This window comes from Xylocopa sonorina, chromosome 7, assembly GCF_050948175.1.
Source record: "Xylocopa sonorina isolate GNS202 chromosome 7, iyXylSono1_principal, whole genome shotgun sequence".
In the NCBI taxonomy this organism is placed as follows: domain Eukaryota; kingdom Metazoa; phylum Arthropoda; class Insecta; order Hymenoptera; family Apidae; genus Xylocopa; species Xylocopa sonorina.
Genome location: NC_135199.1, coordinates 7,224,571 through 7,239,075, shown reverse-complemented (window position 1 = coordinate 7,239,075; position 14,505 = coordinate 7,224,571).

The following is a 14,505-nucleotide window of genomic DNA, read 5'->3' as shown; positions in this document are numbered from 1 at the left end:
GAGAGAATGGAGCAACGTTGACTAATCGCCAGCATTTTTTACCGGCTTCGCTTGGTAAGGCTTGACAAAAATCTCTCCTTCTCGAGGGAGAGATCTTCGTGGGAGAAGCTGGAGAAATCTTCGCGGAACGTACCCGCGATTTCTAATGGGAAGCTTGTAATACCCCCGGTTTGGTTTTTGCCTGATTCTGCGAGAAATCTCTGTCTGATTATTCTGTGAGTCGTGATAAGCGTCAACGAAGCTGGCAGAGAACTCGTAGAATGAAAGAAAGATGTAGGACGTCGTTCGTTTCGTTGATCATTTTGTATTCCCATCTTGCTTGGATCTCGCTTCGTATCTTTTGCGCAAGTATCGTTATTAACCGCATCTTTATCAGCAGCCTCCAATGCTCGACGTCATCCCTCCATGTTTCCTCTCTCACCTCGTGGATCGATTTAACCTAAATTCAGTCGCGAGAAAGTGCTTAAATCCGTGGAATCTCTGCGTCAGACTTAAGCCCCGTAGTTTAAGTGCTCGAAAAGTTATCGCGCTGACAGGCTGACGCGCAAACAGACACCATCGAGCATTATTAAGAAGACGCTGTCAGCGCGAAATCTATAAGGCACGACTCCCGTCGCCCTTCTTTCCCGAGGTCACTTCAAACGGTAAGAAAAAGGTACGCGCGAGCGAGGAGAGGCGCACAAAGAGCCGGCAAACTAAAAACGAAATGCAAACGAGAATGGGAAGTATAAAACAGAGTGTGAAGGAAGGCGGTTACAGAAGCGAGCGAGTCAGAGAGTCGTAGGATACGGCGAGTAATATGCAGCTATCTTACTATGGAAATGAGCACGACGGATGGCGCGCAACATTGTAGCGCGAGCGCCATCCGAATCCGAAGCATCCGCTGCATCTGCAATGTCGCGCCGGTGCTTCCAATTCTGTTGCCCCTCGACGTCGTATCGCGACCAACGACAATACATTTCCGATGCACCCGAATTTCGTATTACGCCCAAGAATCTCGTCACGATATCCGGTGTAATCCACTTCTTCGTCAATGCTTCGTGATCCAGTTACGATGCTCGCGCGGCCCCAAGAATAGTCGCGCATGCAGGTCGTTTGGAAGGTGCCCAGGAAGAGAACGGGAAGACAGCTTTCAGCGTTCCATCCATCAATTTTTTTTTCATTAGTTTCGGGTACGCGAATGCGTTAGCCGGAAATGTGCAGTTCGTGTCTGAAATTCGAGCGCTCCTATGGCTGGGCTGCATCTCCCGCGAATTTGTCCACCGCGCACTCTCGCCCACGGTGACAAATACCGATTTAATAACCGAAAACTGCGCAGCCGGGATTTTTCGAAGGATCGTCCGGCAACAAACGAGCCTACGATTTTTTTTTTTCGTCATAACGACTTCACCGACCGACGAGATTGACCGATTGTTTGCGCCCAGCAGCGTCCATTCTTCACGCGGCGAAATCGAAGGAAATTACCAGGGCGCTGTAGCGCGGCGCGCATGGCCCGCGTATGCATTGAAAATTCGTGCAATCCTGGAGGGGGGGAGAAAAAAATCGGTTACGCAGAAATGACCGGGGGGCTATCGAGGCGCGTGGAACGCGATTGATCTGCATTGTAATGGGAAAATTTGAACGCCGCGCGCTTTGCCCGCCGCGCGTATTACCGTGCCATTTTCGTGGAAATTTCGAACAGAAAAATGCGGTTTGCCCGCACGTACGGAGCGTCGATCTGCATTTTAATGCGAAAACACACGGCGGAGATGGCTGGTTACGTTGCAACGAGAGGGACGGGAAGCGGTTTCGCGAGCGAGCGAGAGCCGCCGTCGCGAGCATCTCCGCGAGGGGGATTTAACGAAATTTGCCCATCGAAATGCATACGTGGTCACCTCATTGCTCGTGTAAATTCCCGATCCGGTAATTGGGCGTTTTTATTTTCCGCGCTGGCGAAATTTTTACCACCGCCACCCCGGCGTGCTCGCTCGCGATACGGGCCAGCGCTGATTAAATACAATGAGTCGTTAAAACGTAAAACGAGCACGCTCGAATAATAACGGATACCTTTTAAAAGTATTTTTCTAGTAAATAATAACAGTTTCCCATTGTTTGCTTTTCTCCAATGGGATCAGCGGTGATGGGAGGAAAAATATACCGCGCCGCGATATTTCGCGGCTCCCGATGGTCTCTCGACGCACAATGAACCCGGGAAATATGGAGCGGCGGGCATTTATAATACGGGAGCGTGAAAGTTACAGGGGTATCGATCAAAATCTGGAACGCGACGTCCCGCCCAGGCGGTATCTAGTCGTAATGAATTGATGTTGAATTGATGGTAGCGAAGTATAGCGGGGGGCGGGGTTGCGCGCGTGCACGTTACACAGGTCGCCCGTTGTCTAACTGGAATTATGCAATCAAATGACACAATGGTTCGACTATTATGTATCAGGCGAGCGACCAACTTGCCCGTAATGAATGCAACGGTGACAATACCAGGCCTCGTCTCTTCTCCTGTCTGCCACAGCGGTGGCACGCTCGATATTGCCGAATTCTCCTGAATAATAATTGTCGCACCGAAGGCAGTCGTCGTGGCATCGCTCGTTAAAAATCATCCCCGATCTGATGAGCAAACGTTTCGTAGAAATTTCTCGATTATCGTTCTAGTCTAGAATTATTCTGTTTAACTCTTCTGCACAGTATACGTTTATCGCATCGATGTAAAGCTTTGCGATGGATTACCTTGTTACGTTAACGAGTAAGCTGTAAGCTAATTTGCTCGATAAAGAATGAACAATCTTGGAGGTACACGTAGATAAGTAAATAGGTGTTACGCTAATCTTAACGGGGTATCGTTCACCGGTTAACCACGTGGCGTAATCGTAAAGTACAGTGTCGGCCACCCGATGACCGACACGGTGGTGAACGTGTTAACGAGTCCATTAAAATAACGGGACATTGTTTTTCACTTCGTTATCCATCGGATCAACGAGTGGAAAGGGCACGTTCGTTTTTCTCGCTTTCTCTTTTGCGCCCCCTTGACGTCTCTTCTTTCAGCGGGAAATGAGTGGAAAAGGGGTCGGGTAAAATAAAAGTAGACGAAAGGAAAAACCGTGGAGAGTGAGTGAGAGAGAGAGAGAGGGAGAGAGAGTGCTCGCGTTTCGTGATTAAAATCGTGCCTGCAATTACATGTACTTTCCGGCTGGTAGTTACGATTCTTTAAAGAATCACGGGAATTTTGATGAACGTTCCGAACGAGCTCATCCTCTGTCCACCGTTGGCGCGTAACCGGCCGCGCGAGGGCCAAGGGAAAGTGTAATGGGATGTTTAAATTTGCAAAGGTAATAATCGAGCTGACGGCTTCAATTGAGATAAGAGCCACGGCTGGTGTGCTGCACGAGACCGCCTTTTGGCAAGGAGCATTACCATTGAAACATCGACGCGGAGAGCACCGTTCATGCGGAAATGAACTTGCTACCCAGGGAGGGAGGATAAAAAGTAGCGGGACGATAGGCTGTCTGTGTTCCTCTTTCTGTTTCTCTCACTCTCTCTCTCTCTCTCTCTCGCTCTCTCTGTTTTTTTTCATCCAGCAGAGTGGAATCGCCAACGCATCACCATTATTGAAAGATGCAGGGCTCGCGTAACAGAAGGAGGAGATGCCGGACGCGCCGCTTGAAAACTTTTCATTCGTTTGAATTACCAGCTCCCGATGAATACGTGGAGCAACACGGGGGAATAGGAACGAAGGAAGGGAGAAAGGGGGTGGAAAAGGGAGGGAGAGAGAGGGAGAAATGTACGTTGCGTGATCCTCGGAAATGGCAAATGAGAACGGGGAAAAGAGATTATCATCGCGAAACGGTATCGCGTGCATCGAGTCGAAAAGGCAACCCTTTGAATCTCGGCTTGATTAGCGGGAAAACGTAATATACGAAAACAGAAACGGAGCGGGAAATATTGCGATGACAGGCGACGTGTCGTGGCATCTGTTAGGGAACCGACTCCAAGCGTTAATCACGGTACCACGATAATTGTATTTGAAAACTTGACTGTCTTTCGCGATCAACTGGGCACAATAACGACATGTCATTTTATCCCTACGTACACCAAAGCGTTCTGCAATCCTTCAAATTATAGAAATAGTGTGCAAGATGACTGCCAGATGATCAGAATCACCTCTGTCATTATACGAATCGATCGCCCATTCGTCGAATCGTAGCGCCTATAACACGCTCTGATCGGCAGCGTCAAAACGTCCCTCGAGGCGGGCGTGAAATCTTAATGCCCGTTTTTACCCGTCGTTCGAGCGACGCCTAATGACAATCGATGAGGAGCTTCGCCGCGCTGTCCCCGAAATTCTTTCGTCCACCTGCCAACGATAATTACCCGGTCGCCTACCGCGCTCGTCAAGACTCGCCTGGCCAGGGTACGTGTCCAGATAATAATGCAAATTTCCATCCAGCCTGTCCTGCATTCGTAAAGACCGCGGTGGCTCTCGATTAGCCGACGAGGAAGCTGAATTCTGCGAGATCCTGGGCCCGATTACTACCCCTCGTGTAATACGCGACACGCTCGACGGACGAGGCGTTACGCGACAAACGATCGACGGAGTCTCGTTCGAATTTTAATCGGATAGCACGCCACGCGATGGCTGGAAAGCGTACGCGAGCAGAAGCGACAGGGATTCAGCCTGTTAACGACGAAACAAGTGAGCTGTAAGATTTAATCCCCCGCGCCTGGAAATGGCCACGACATCGTAAACTACAGCTCGCGCTTCTGGATCCAGGGAATTAATTTCTCAGTTCGCACCTGGCTAGTATCTCGACCAGCAAAGACTCAATTCGCGACGGAGCAACAAATTTTTCGCCATATTTTCTATGAAATTCTCTACTCAACAATCGAGCGTCGCATTGATTTGGACTATAAATTTCCACGATAATCGCGTGATCGTAAATTGTGTAGAGCTCCGTATAATAAATTTCCCACGTGTCCACTTCGCGACCGAATAGCAACGGACAGCCTCGGGTCGTACCAGCGTGCGAGGCAATTTAAATAATAAAACCGACATTCCGTATATCTCCTATTAGATAACTATCGATCTACAAGCTTTAACGACAAATAAAATCCCATGTTAATAACCGAGCGAAGAATGGCGACCCGCGAATGCCTGACCCGGTTCAAGCTGGAGAATTTCAAGCGACAGGACGCGTTCGATTGTCATCGCCCCGTCCGCCACCACGTTTCCGGGATTTCCGCGTGGATTTAATATTCCGTAGAGGAAAAAAAAAAAGGAAAAGAGAAGCCGGCTCCTTCGCGCTCCTCGGAAGTTCTTTCGGCATCCGCGCACCGTTTCACCAATGAACTTGGTTCGAAAGTTCCCTGCCACGGCGAAATTGGCTTCGCTGACAAGTGGCCGGGGCTGGGAAAGTGCCCCGGGAAGTATCCGAAAATTATACCTTAACCGGTCAAAGCGAACTTCGAGCGGGCGATTCTTTCCACGGTGCCCGGGTTAGCAGCCGCAGAACCACTCAAACCTTAAAGGCAACGGCTGCCACGGGGACAAAAGGAGCGACGCGAAACAGTTTCCGTCTCGCGTGGCCCTCTGTCGAAGAAATGGACCAGCTAGCCGTGCGAACGAAAGTACAACAAGTCACGCGTGCATCAACCGTCCTCGTCCCTTTGTCGTGATTGCGAAGTTTCCTCGCGAGGAGGAAACTTCATCGACCCCCCCTTCTCGAGTCGTAGCGAACTATTTGCTTGGAACATTTCTGGAAAGCATACCCGGGGAGATCCTTTTATAGCGGCGAGACCGTCGCGGGATTATCTTTCTTTTAGTTGGTTGGATCGGCACCGGGATCGGAGGGGATCTCGTTTCCTTCGCGGCGGCCAGATCTGGAGTAATGTAATATCCGTTTCCGGAATTATGAGAATTATCTGGCCGAGGGGAGGAACACGGAGCCACTGGTTCGTTATCTGTCTAACGGACTCCTTCTGTCTGAGAATGGCCGCGATAACGACTGCGACGGATGACTTTTACGTTGGCTCGGTTGAATCGACTCTGCTCGGACGGTAGCGATTCGCGAGTCCGCGAGCGAGCGATCGTTCGACGTGTAACGGTTGCAGGAGGTGTTGGTACTTTGCCTCATTTATTTTAATAACGCGCCTGCTGTTCGATTACCTTAATCAATTTCGAAATAATCCGCTACCGGTCCGACCGGGGCTTCATTAAAATAAATAAGCTGTAAGGATTAATTATGAAACAACCGGAAGCCTCGTGGGTTGGTTTGTTTCGAATTTTCATAGCCGAGGAAATAGTAACGGATTTTCTGAATTAAGCCGCAGCACGAATGCGATAATTTCATTTTTAGAATGCACGCGCGTACGTACACCGCGACGAATTAAGCAGCCGCAACCGCCCCGGGGACGACATTTCTGCGCTAAGTCTTTTTCAGCTATGCATTATGCGGACTTTTATATTCAGCGAGGCTTTTAAGAATTAATACGCCGGATGTTTTCTGTAAACCGGAATATAAAAGGGAGAAGGTCGTATAATAAGAGGGATTACCTTCTGGCTCGAAGCTGTCAAGGTAATCGTATTTCACATCATTATTCGCATATTTTCTTCGGTTATCTCGCGAATAAAAGGGGTACTTAAAAGATTATTCGCGTTATTAAACGAATTGACAAATCGACGGGTCCACGGGCGACTAAGAATACAGATTTCGACGCGACTTGACAAGAGCCGTCGATGAGGCAACGCTCTTTAAATCCTTCAACGTCTTAACGACAGTCGATCCGACGAGAAGTGAAGAAAAAGAAAGAACTCGATAGAGAGAAAGCAAAACGGGAGCCTGGTTCAATTCGCGAGCACAATGCGGGTTATAAACTGTCTTACGACACCAGAGAGAAGGAAAACCGCGAGGATTCGAACGCGGGGCTTTCAATACGGTCGAACCAACCCCACCAGGCAGGCAGAGTGAAATTCCATATCGGACTAACAAAAGGACGTCAACTCGCCGCGAGATTCGCATTCAGAGGCGTGTAAAAGGGCGTCGAACAGAAAAGAAAACCGCGCGGCCGTGTGCGTTTCCGCAGGAAGGCGAGCAGCCCGCGGGATATATATTCTCACGGGGCGAACCAGGCAGAGGCGCTTGGCTTCGACGAATAAATTGCGTGCCGTTTTATTTACGTCTTGGCGCGAGCTGGATACAAAGGCAGGACACGAGAAGGAGGCGCGATGGGCGAGCTACTTCGAATACGGGGTGGCTGGGAGTGGCGGCGGATGCAAGCCGAAAGAGACGCTTCCACGCTCGCCCAGAGACACGCACGGACAATTTTACTTATTTTTCTTACGCGTCCCGCTTTTCTCCTTCTCTCTCTCTCTCTATTTCTCTCTTTCAGCCATCCCCTTTTCTCTTTCTCTTCTCTTGCTCGGCATTCATCTTCTGCAGGTTCATTCAAACGACGCTCCGCCGCGGAAGCTCCTGGCAATTTACGTGTTTAGATATCGTGTCGCGCGCAGATGCTCGCACTCCCCACGTTTTTACGACGCATTCAACGTACGTGCCTTAACCCTTTCGGCCGCAAATAGTCTCTGCGTCAGACATCGCGCCGGATTAAATATTTCCTCGGCCTCCGTTATGTACGATATCGATGTTGATATCCAATTTAACCCTTTCGCGACCGCGATCCTCCCTTTTTTAGAATCGCGGTCGCATCGAACGTGTTGAATAGACGGGGATCGATGCGTTTGTTCTCTCTCGTTTTTTCTTTTTTCTTTTTTTTTTCTCGTAGTGATTCGGACGCGTGCGAGAAACTCGACGTGCCCGTGCACAGGCTAGCTAAACATTTCATTGACATTAACGCGTTCTAGCACCCGGTGGGATAATGAATTTCCCCGACAACGCAGAAAACGTGTCGATAAATCCGACACTAACGACTTATCTGGCCATGTCATGCAGAGCGGATCGGTGATAGGTAAATGAGGTCAGGAATGGCGTCCCGTCAATCGCAGAGTATGAAATTTATCGATGTTTGCTATCTGTCTTGCAGAAAATGCGAAATCGTTTCGGTAAATAGACCTGATTCTCTACGACCCGAATCACCCGTCGTCGTTCAGCAATATACAATTGTCGTTCGATCAGCAGATTTCATCGTTCGATGAAAAACGTTTGTACAATTCAAATTGAATACTTTCCTTCTTTTTTGTTTTTTATACGCGCGTGGCGAATTCAATTCTGATGGCCCATCTTTTGTACGCAACTATTCGCTAATACCACCTGCGTCGCTTCTATTGTAAAATCCTGGAGAATGACGTTAATACTTTTCAGCGTAACGCTTTTATACTCTCCATAGAGGCCTTGTGACACTTCGAAGAAACATCTATTATACATAATCATCCGTGACATGCGACCTCGAAGAAAAGGAGGTAGGCGCGCGGATTCTAAGGAAGCAAATGCATCTTCAGACATTCTGCTGTCTAGCCAGACTATCGTAAAGAGCGGGAGCCTTGTCCTCTGCTCTGAATAATTGCGAAAATTTCCGATAGATATTACGAATCGACTGGCGAACAAAACGAAATTCGCTAAACGATCCTTGAACGCGTAAATATTTGATGCTATAAATTGATAGAATCGATGTTTGAATTTTACAGAAATAAAATGTTTCGTAAAATTACACATCGAATATCGATTGAATTCGGAATAGAATTCACCAATCCTGTACGTTATTAAAATTGCAACATTCCGTGGATAAATGTATCTCTGAATAAAAGGGGAAAGCATCATCGCTCATCAATTCTGCACTAGCTTCGTCGAAAGAATTCCTGCCGCTTTTATTCATCAATTTACGTAAACGTCATTTTACATTTCGGATGCTCGGCTGTCTGTTAATATTTAAAATTTACAAGGCACACGTGTAGACTCTCGTGATTGACGGTGCATTGTACATATAAACGGGAGCATCGATTCAGCCGTAGCCGCCTGCAGAGGCGAACCGTTGCCCGTCTAACAGCGGCTGTATCTACTGCCATCATTTCTCATTGGTTCGCCACGCGTTGCATCCAGGCTGGAGGGCTCCTCCCGGTCAAGGACAAAGCTCGTATCTCCGCTGATATTTTAGACCCATCAACGGTAATAAGCTGATGGATGGTGCTTCTAAATCTTCGCAACGCGTCTTATTTATTATCAGAGACGACATCGAACGAATGAATCGCGTGGACGAGACCACGATAAAACCAGCTCTAGCGTGGAAGCGTTCCCGATCGAGCTAATCTTTCGCCCCTTCGTTTCAGCGAGGCAAAAGTCGACAACTCCCCGGTACATACACACACGCGAACGAGTCTCGCGGTTGACACGAGGAGCGAGTTACATTGTTACCCATTTCCCATTCACGTCTCGCGGGTTCCATGGCGGTGACGCACCGTCCGTAGACGTTGACCACGCGAGCACTCGATGCTCCACGTCTGGCTATATTTAAACAGGGCGAGAGAGCGAGGAGGAAGAAAAGGGAGTGGCATCCGCGGCTCTTTTTGCGTGTCACCGAGGTTGACGTACCCTTTGGGCGCATCTAGCGAGGACACTAATTTAGAGGCGTGTCGGCATTTAGAATGGAACGGGTCGAGGCGACGTCATCATTAGGGCAGCTCGTGGAGGAGGGCTGGTTCGAGGGGACACGGGATTCCAGGCCTCGTTGCGGTGTCTCTCGCGTCTCCGAGTGACACCCAGCGAGATACGGTGCTTATGTTAATGCGGAGGGAAGAACGTGTACCAGGAGGAACGGGCTGGGACTGATACACAATGCGGCTCGCGGCGGCGATATCCGTGAAGCCGAGGGCCATTAATAACGAACGAGACGAACTCAATGAATCACGGCCTCTGTGTTCCATTATAATGCAAATATTCGGCGCTGTTTAATGACGGTGTAACGCTATCTTCGGCGGACGTCGCTGGAATGTTAAGTGCGCACGCCCTCCGGTCCCGGGGTTTCTTGTCTTGTCGCGAGAGCTGCACCAGCGGCCACTTCGCGTTCAGTCGTATGCAAAGTTTCTGGGATTGTTCCCATGCTGCCTACCGCCGGTAGAAATATAGTCGCGCCACGACTCTTCGATTAAAAAAAAAAAAAAAGATCGAGGATCGATTCCTGCGATTAAAAGCAGATCCGACGAGCTACACTTTTTATGATATCGATGTTTTTTTTTTCTTTGCATCCGCGAATCAGATTTCATTTGTCGTATCAATATTTAATCGAAACCACCGACGTGGTTAAAATTTTGCGCATCGCACGGTATTTGCTGATATTTATTTCAACGTGGCTTGATTCGCGAGCCGCCGGATACGAAAGTCGGTGGAACACGCGGAATTATAGTCGGCTGTACGCGCGACCTTTTGACCTGTATTCCGAATGCGCAGTTACATATGTAAGGGCCCTTTCAATTCGAGTTCTCATCGTTCGTTCAACGGTTCGTCATTAAAAATTTGACTAACAAGTTAGTTGTTAAAAGTCCTGTTTCGAATGCGACCGGGCGCGTGGCACTCCAGCCGAAACAGCGTTTTCCGTTCTTCACCAGCTTCACCTGGTCCAGACGCGCACCCTTCAATCCGCGGACTTTCGAATCCCAATTCCGAGCGCTGAATTTTCGTACGCAACACGATAACGCACACGCTCGAGATGGGAATATTGGCTGGTTCTCGGATTAACACCGGCGCGTGTTTTAAACCTCCAGTTTTAATGTCAGTCACGTCTTTTGTTAGCTGGGATCCAAGGTAAAATCGTCGCGTCGCATAAAAGGCATTAAATGGCAAAAGCTGCGCCCGCCTACAAATTACATTTACGTCCCGTATGTTTAATTCATTCATTCGTTTATTTACCGTCACTCGGTTCGAAAAACTCGAATAAGGTACAGATTATTAATTAATAACTGTACGATTTCACGAGCCAATATTACCCCGCGATCCTGCCGCGGCTCTCTGATTTACGGTCCACGCGAACATCCCCTGTATTCTCTCGAAATTTCGAAGCGAACGAATCGCGCGCGTCGTTCGCCTCAGCGGGCGTTGTTGGCTCGAAAAATGTTATTCCGCGGGAGAGGGGGGAGGGGGCTCCATAATGAATTTAAAAACAAATGTTCCACCCGGACGATTTCACCGGTAATCCCCTCGAAGTCATAATATTTGAAACAGCCCCTTTCTCGCGTTTATGCGCGCGCCTCCCGGCCCACGGCGGTGTGTATAACCCGATGTCTGCTTACCGATGCTCCTTGTTCCAAAAGTTTCGCCCGTGTTTCAAAGGTGGATTATGATCAGCATAAAACACGACAGAGTGTCTCGTATCGCGGATACCACGGAGATCTCTGGGCTGCGTCTAGACGTTTACTTTGCTCGGGTTACTGCAAGATAAACCGAACTTCCCGCGATGAGATAAGTTGGCGGAAGAATTAATATACCCGCGGCCCTCCGCCGCGAGAGGGTGAAAACGGTGAATATTCCGTGGCGTTGGTAATTATCGAAATTTCGTTCGGTTCCGACGGCGGCTACGCCGATTCATCGTCCGCGAGCAGAGTCAGCCGGGTGGTGTAGGTGTTAAGTAACGGGCTGTGTTAACCGGCGCTCGACGGGAGGGTTGCGTGCCGATGTTTCTCGTTCGAATTGCCCGCCCCGGGAACCAGTTAGACCCGAACTTATTAGTTCGCACGAAACAATTCGAAAGCGAGTTTTCTTCCGCCCACGCCGTTCACGGGATACAACGAACGAAACCTGATCCTTAAAGTTCCGATGCTAATCGTTCGAACTTGTAATTGGGGTGAAATTGTTGGGTCAGGAGTATCGGGTAACCCGTTCGAAATCGTACATTTCGTCGTATCGTTGTAGAAACGTTACAGCGATGCGATACAGCGAGTCCCGTATAAATTTCTTCGTTTATTTTATCGCGTTCAACGGGCGAACGTTACGACGAATGTCTCCAGTGTTGTATCGCGTCGCGGAAGCTTCGGATTCGTCGACATTCGTTAAGACAAGTTCAAGCGCTGCAGTTTGCATTCGGAATGTTTGGAGAGCCAACCGCGATGGCGTACAGGGGCGAACTGGAATTAACAGTTCGGTTACAAAAGCGTAAGATAATTTGTTGCGTCGAATCCTCGAGACCCTCGCGAGGATCTTTGTAAATTACAAGTTAATTTCCGGGGGTAAGTTCCCGATGCAATCGGAGTTGTTAGTTACAATAGCTTCGCGTCTATCTAACTCAAAATAGCCGAATGTCAGGACGTTGCGGAACTCATGAATTTGCATGGGCCAAACCAAATATAATCTTAGCGCACACAGATGGTTCTCTCTCGGGCTGCAGGGTGCTCCCTGCCCGAGGACCAGGCTCATTCTCGCCGTCCATGCGACGACGTGGATAGGAAATTACTGGCTAGGGATGGACCGAGGACTTCGAGGGCAATCAGCTTATTTGTATTTGCTTACAGATTTACGCTTACAGGTTCCTACTGAAGTTGACTTCCGAATTTCACGGAATCGTATGCCGATACCGTCGCCGCTCGTGTACCGTCGCTGTTATCTTACCTGTTAAACTGCCAGCCTAATTGCTTTTATCGAACGCGCGTCTGAAACGAATCGAAAAGAGAATGAATCGCCAGAATACTCTAGAACGCGTCGCGCGATAATAAATAGAACAAATTGTCCATTGGAAGCCGATTATCGTCTCTGTTTATCGGTATGTTCGCAAATGGCAGCTTTACCGGTTTTTAGATTCGAGCGAACGGTGGTGGCGTTCAGAAGAAATCCGGTTCCGGCTCGCGAATGGTAATCCCCCGTGGGCGGCATTTGCATAATTCCAAAAATAAACGGCGAACGAGGTATAATGTAAATTATTTGCCCAGGTAACGAGAAAACCACGCGATGCATCGCGTCGGATTAATCGGTTTTCGTGCCGGGACGAAGATCCACGCGCGGTTTTTCAACGGGAGATCCTCGCGGAATTGGTGGTCCCGATCTTTCATTCCGCACGCAACATACGTGAGCCGGGTACGTAAACACGAATCGATACCGGTCAGAAGAACCAGGGGGGAGAAATCTCTTCGGGCTCTTCTTTCGCGTTCCGTGCACGCGATGGCCTCCGTCTTCATTACCGCACTCCATTATGTGCACATACCTTTTAATAAACCCGTGATACCAGCAGCCCGTTTCAATCCCACCCAGGCGACATTTATTCGACAATTTCCGCGTTCCTCCTCGTTCCTGCCCACAAATCGAAATTACCAGCCGTAGCTTAAATTAGGTTACCCGTGAGACGTTCGGATTATCTACGCGAAGAGGATACAAATCCCCGTTACGTCGTCGAGAATACATTATCGTAGATAAAGCCAGCTGGAAAAAGTATCTCCTCTCTGTTCTCGCGACGTGTATTGATCTGAATATTACCCAACTTCGATTTGACGCAGTGTGCACTGTACACAATTATACGTAAGTGTACACACGAAGCGGTAAACGTCTACAAATTTGAACAATTACACTCTACATATACCCGTGTGTTTGCTTACGATATCAGGAACAGTTTCAGATTGTGCGTAACGTTGCTTCCGCAGTTTACCATCGGCTGCTCGACTCTCTCAGCGGAACGATCCGTTGCTTTGACCGGGATCGGTGGGTCTCCTTTAAAATTAACGCGATGTTTAATATTCGAGCGAGGCGACGCGCGATCTGAAACGCGACAAATGCGATCTCGTTCAATTCGAACCGAGCGGGAATGTTCGTGTTCCGCGAATAGCTCGATACGACCAGCAACTTCGACTGGACCCACTGCGAACAGAAGAAGAACCGTCTCTTGGACGCTCTCCTTTTACGTTTCGGGCACAACACACACGCGATAGCCTGGCCCTCTTAATTGGTGCGTTTCGCCATATCCGACGTCGGTTCCAGTGGCATCTCAGCGGTCGAGCGTATTCGGTCCACGTCGCATCCCCGATACCCTAATGAAGCAAATTTGCATCCATACGCGACGCGAGTGAGCAAGTACAGGGATACAATAAAACTGATTTCGCGTCTCCTGCCAGGGACCACTGTAAGATGGATGCGTCCGCACGGCAGGAGGCTGTCGCAGTGCTCGCAGTTGCATGGTAATGACTCGAGCGCAGCCTGGCTGTGCAGCGAGGGACAAACGTATCGCTCGTCCGTACCATCCGCCGCATTCCTACAGGACCCACGTCCTGGAATCCTACAATCCACGAATCGATCGGAACCCGGACGATTTTTGGCTCCTCCTTCGTACGAATGCTTCAAGTCGCACGCGCGGTTCCTGGTATGACTTTGAGGGATTTCTTTCAGGCGATGGCGCACGCTGGAAATAGCGAGGATTTTATTCCTGCTCGAGGTTCGACGTGCTTGTTTCTTCGAGTTCGGATAGACACGGATTTTGATCGATGGAAGTTCCTTAGATAACCGTGGCTGGGTCAATGACAGCTTAAAAGCTGCACGGAGGGTTCACTCTTTTCGGTAGTTCGATGCACGAGCTGCCTTCCATCGTTTCTATCTT